The sequence below is a fragment of the Ovis canadensis genome, chromosome 4 (genome assembly GCF_042477335.2).
Source record: "Ovis canadensis isolate MfBH-ARS-UI-01 breed Bighorn chromosome 4, ARS-UI_OviCan_v2, whole genome shotgun sequence".
Lineage (NCBI taxonomy): Eukaryota > Metazoa > Chordata > Mammalia > Artiodactyla > Bovidae > Ovis > Ovis canadensis.
In genome coordinates, this window is record NC_091248.1 from 43,867,680 (window position 1) to 43,873,679 (window position 6,000).

The window sequence follows — 6,000 nt, forward strand, 5'->3', positions numbered from 1 at the left end:
GAATTGATGCTTTTGAACTGTAGTGTTGGAGAAGACTCTTGAGAGTCCCTTGGACTGCAAGGAGATCAAACCAGTACATCTTAAAGGAGATCAGCCCTGGGTGTTCATTGGAAGGACTGGTGTTGAAGCTGAAACTCCAATACTCTGGCTACCTGATGAGAAGATCTGACTCATCTGAAAAGACCTTGAGGCTGGGAAAGATTGAGGGCAGGAGGAGAAGGGGATGACAGAAGATGATATGGTTGGATGGCATCACCAACTCAATGGATATGGGTTTGGGTAGTCTCGGGCAGTTGGTGATGGATAGGGAGGCCTGGTGTGCTGCAGTTCATAGTGTCACAAAGAGTCAGACACGACTGAGCAATTGAACTGAACTGAACTGAAGATCCCTTCCAAGTAAAAATTCTACTATTCTATTACATGAGTCTGGTTTCCCTCATGTTCTTCAGTTTCAGGTAATCATTTACAGTTAAATCAATGTATGTGATACATGCTTTTGCTGAGGAAAAATTGATGGATATGTTGAGATGACTCGCTCAGGCTTCAGTAGTCACAGGCACTTGTTATATCAATCCCAGTGTGAAAACCAACATTACCGTTTCCTATACATGCCCTGAGTTTGAAATAGTGATAACTACAAAGATAAGTATACAAATACTTAGATCTGTTTTCCTGTTCTTTAACTTTCTTACAGCACAGATGACAGTTCCCTTTTTTTACAGATCAACTCTGAAAATATCTAGAGAAATTCATGGAAAAGCAAAGTGAGGCTTTGCTTTTATCCATTGGCCATGAAATTCTGCAATATTTTTCCTATGATATTTTGTCTGTGAAATGTTCCTAATATGTTTAACCTAATAAAATACATTCAAAAGACTGCTACTAATCAAGGATTATTCATTGTTATGGGCTGAATGATGTCTCCTTAAAAGTCATATGTTGAAGTCCTAACCCCCCAGTATCTCAGAATATGACTATATTCAGAAACAGATTCTTTTACAGAATTAAACTAATTAATTAGCATTAAATTAGATCATTCAGTTCAGTTCAGTTCAGTCACTCAGTTGTGTCCAACTCTTTGCAACCCCATGGACTACAGCACACCAGGCCTTCTAGTCCATCACCAACTCTCAGAGTTTACCCAAACTCATGTCCATTGAGTCAGTGATGCCATCCAACTATCTCATCCTCAGCCGTCCCCTTCTCCTCCCGCCTTCAATCTTTCCCAGCATCAGGGTCTTTTCCAATGACTGAGTTCTTCGCATTAGGTAGCCAAAGTATTAGAGCATTCAGTTCAGCTCAGTTGCTCAGTCATGTCCGACTCTTTGACACCCCATGAATTGCAGTACACCAGGCCTCCTGTCCATCACCAACTCCCGGAGTTTACTCAGACTCATGTCCATCAAGTCAGTGATGCCATCCAGCCATCTCATCCTCTGTCATCCCCTTCTCCTCCTGCCCCCAATCCCTCCCAGCATCAGAGTCTTTGCCAGTGAGTCAACTCTTCGCATGAGGTAGCCAAAGTACTGGAGTTTCAGCTTTAGCATCAGTCCTTCCAAAGAAATCCCAGGGCTGGTCTCCTTCAGAATGGACTGGTTGGATCTCCTTGCAGTCCAAGGGACTTTCAAGAGTCTTCTCGAACACCACAGTTCAAAAGCATCAATTCTTCAGCGCTCAGCTTTCTTCACAGCCCAATTCTCACATCCATACATGACCACAGGAAAAACCATAGCCCTGACTAGATGGACCTTAGTCGGCAAAGTAATGTCTCTGCTTTTGAATATGCTATCTAGGTTGGTCATAACTTTCCTTCCAAGGAGTAAGCATCTTTTAATTTCATGGCTGCAATCACCATCTGCAGTGATTTTGGAGCCCCCCAAAATAAAGTCTGACACTGTTTCCACTGTTTCCCCATCTGTTTCCCATGAAGTGATGGGACCAGATGCCATGATCTTCGTTTTCTGAATGTTGAGCTTTAAGCCAACTTTTTCACTCTCCTCTTTCACTTTCAGCAAGAGGCTTTTTAGTTCCTCTTCACTTTCTGCCATAAGGGTGGTGTCATCTGCATATCTGAGGTTATTGATATTTCTCCCGGCAATCTTGATTCCAGCTTGTGCTTCTTCCAGCCCAGCATTTCTCATGATGTACTCTGCATATAAGTTAAATAAGCAGGGTGACAATATACAGCCTTGACGTACTCCTTTTCCTATTTGTAACCAGTCTGTTGTTCTATGTCCAGTTCTAACTGTTGCTTCCTGACCTCCATACAGGTTTCTCAAGAGGTGGTCAGGTAGTCTGGTATTCCCATCTCTTTCAGAATTTTCCACAGTTTATCGTGATCCACACAGTCAAAGGATTTGGAATAGGTGGCCCCTAATGTCATATGACTGGTGTCCTTATAAAAATAAGAGATCAGGACACAGACATGCACAAGGAAAGACCATGTGAAGATATACGAAGAACATAACTATGTACAAGCTAAGAAGAGAAAACTCAGAAGATATCAATGCTACCAATACAATGCTCTCAGACTTTTAGCCTTCTGAACTCTGAGAAAATCAATCTCTGCTGTTTAAGCCACCTGGTCTGTGCCACTTCATTATGGTAGCCCTAGCAAGCTAACATACTCATGTTTGCCTAACATCTTGCACTTCAGTGTTCTCAAACACATGCTCTCCCAACTCCCAGGATAACTTCGGCTTTCTCTAGAGAGGATTAAGGAAACTTATTACAAATGAAAATAGCCATCTTATCCAAGGGACTTTTTCACGGCTTAAAATTATAAATGATTTATAAGTTTCTCAACTAAGATGACAGTCTTTCAGGCATGGAGAATCAGCCCTCTAAAGCAGGCTCTAAAACAGAAGACAAAATTCCCATTTAGAAAGCATTTGTACTAGTAGCCTCTTCCCTTGAGAAGGCCTCCTTTAAGAGACTTGATTTCAGAGCAATACTTGGTCTAGTCTTACAAAGGGATCCCAACAATTTGCAATTTTAAATTTCAAGACTGCTTCCCAAGGAGACACTTTTTGGGCAAAAGGCACCAAAGCACAATTTGTTAAATCACAGTGTTCACCAAGAATATCACTATCAACACTGCTCATTATGAACAGAGGAAAGAGGAAGAACACTCTGGCTGGGACACTTTCAATCTGCATCCCTTAAAAGGGGATAATCTGTCTTACTGCTATTCAAAAAAAGAAAAAAATAAATTAATAGAAAAAAGGAGTAAGTACTGAATGGGAACCTTTTTCAATGTGTTCTTGTGGAAGACAGCAGTGTCTCCCAGAGCAATCCTCTTAGAATTCTAGCTTCAGTAGATGCTCATTAGAAGAGTTCATGATGAAGTGGATTTTGAAAATACTGCACTCTCAATCACACACTTAGGGACTCAAAATTTACAGAAAAATATATAAGACCTTAAAAACCTTGCAAGTAAAATATAAAAATAACCATTCAAGTCTGTTAAACCCAGAATTTCTCAAACCTACCTAACCAATCAAGCTTTATGAGAATTATTAACACACACCCTGTGATACAGTTGGGGACTAAGTTTTGAACAGGGTGTCAGGATGAAACCCTGCTATAAAATGATGAACAAGATGAATAAACATACAGTAGAGTTAGAATGTCAGAGGAATTGAAATTTCTTTTAATAATACATAGTTGTTTAGAGCAAAGCAATATATTTCCATCACAACCTCTCACTTCTTAAAATGCCTATTTGATTATATACTTCTTTAATGGCATACACTATACTAAATGCTAAAACAAATACACAAGTTTATAATTCAGCCTTCCTTTTTATTTCCAAAGAATGTTTGGCATTTATTTGTAGTGGAATAATGGCCACTCTGAACTGGGTTAAGAGGCAGCATGAAGAACAAAGAAAAAACCTTCTGTAAGCATGACTTGACTCCAATTACTTCTAACTGAGTAACCTCAGTAGTTCTATAAATATCTTTCAAAAATATGACTGGCTCAGAGAGGCTTGGCCCTAATCCCTTGGCAACCATTTTAGCTTTGTGATTATTTATGCCAAAACAGCCCAAACTGTACACATTTCAGATGGGGGAAAAAAAAAAAAAACCTTATCCAAAATGGTATGAAGTGAATGTTAACCTTTTCATATAAATTGATAATTTTACAGTTTTACATGGAATATTTTCCTACCAGCCTTGACTCTAAAGGGTAGCAAAGCAGGCAATCTATGTTTAAGATACAAAGTTAATATTGGGTTGATTTTGTTTAACTTTAAAATATTTAGCTTGCATTCTTTAAAAAGAACCTGGCATTTGGAAATTTATTCACATTCATCTGAAAAAAATCAGGTATTGTCAAACCTAGGAAATATAACCAGGGTGACTCATTACAATGGAGTAGTTGAATGCTAATAATTTCTCACTAGCAAAGACCAAATTGTTTAATTACCCCCAATTAATTCCAAACATTCACAAGCAAATGAGCTAATTGCCACCATTGGTTACATGAGGTTTTAAGATGATTCAGAGACAAACTGAGCCTGGCCTATTTCTAGATAAACATGTCCCAATATATATAACTCAATCAAAGGAATTTCTCCAGTATCTGTCATTGCTGAGGAATAAGCATTCCACTTAAAAATTCAATTAATTCTAGCTACTAATTACAATGTTATTATCATTGTTGTTATAATCTTTTTAAGAAACAGTATCAGTTATAAAATATAAAATCAACAGGAACATTAAATAATATATGTTCCTTTTTTCACAAGAAAATCTTATAATTGATGACATCTTAAAGGAAGAGTTTCCTTAATATTTTTTTCTCTATAGAAATCTTTTGAACAGCATTGGATTAGTATTGTATGCTGGTTCATGAGACAAACTCATTAGTCTGTAGATGTGCCTAGTAACAGAACACCAAAATGCATGAATCAAAATTGATAGCAATGAAAGACAAAAGTGAAAATTCAACAGTGAGAGTCAGAAATTTCAATAACTCACTATCAATACTGGATAGAAGAGTTAATAAAAATCAACAAAGAGGCAAAAGACTTGAATAAAACTCTAAATCAAATGGGCCTAATCAACATCCATAGATTATTCAATATAACAACAACAATAACAGAATATATACATTCTTTTGAAGTACACATGGAACATTTCTCAGGACAGACCACATGTTAGGCCTTAAAGCAAACCTCAGTAATCTGAAAAGACTGAAACAATACAGAGTATATTCTTTGACCATAATGGAATGAAATTACAACTAAATAACAGAAAAAAACATATTTGGTAAAATCAAAAATATGTGAAAATTAAACACTTCATTCCTAAATAACAAGTGGCTCAAAGAAGAAATCAAAAAGGAAATAATATATATTGAGACAAAACACAACAAAACTTGGAGGGAAACTTCTAACTATAAATGCCTATATTAAATAATAAAGATTATAAACTAATAACTTAGTCTTCCTTCTTAAAACACTGAAAAAGAGTAAATTAAAACTAAAACAAGTAGAAGCAAATCACTCAGTGATGTCCAGCTCTTTGTAACCCCATGGACTGTAGCTTGTCAGGCTCCTCAACCAGAAGGAAGGGAATAATAAAGATTAGAGCCAAAACATATAAAATAGAAAACAGAAAAACAACAGAGAGTATCAATGAAACTAAAAGCTAGTTCTTAGAAAAGATCAACAAAGTTGGAAAGTATTTAGCTATATAGACCTAGAAAAAAATACAATACTCAAATTACTAAATAGTAGTGAAAGAAGGTACATTACTGCTGATATTAGAAAAATAAAAAGAATTACAAAGGAATATAATAAGTAATTAAATGTCAACATATTAGATAACTTAAAGGAAGTGAAAAAATCCTGGAAAGACACAAAGTAACAAAATTTACTCAAGAATACTCTAAAATGTGAAAAATACTGACGAAAAATATTAAATGTGATCAAAATAATTCTCTGAAAGAGACTTCCAAAGTAGAACTCATACTTCCTGACTGTAAAATTTA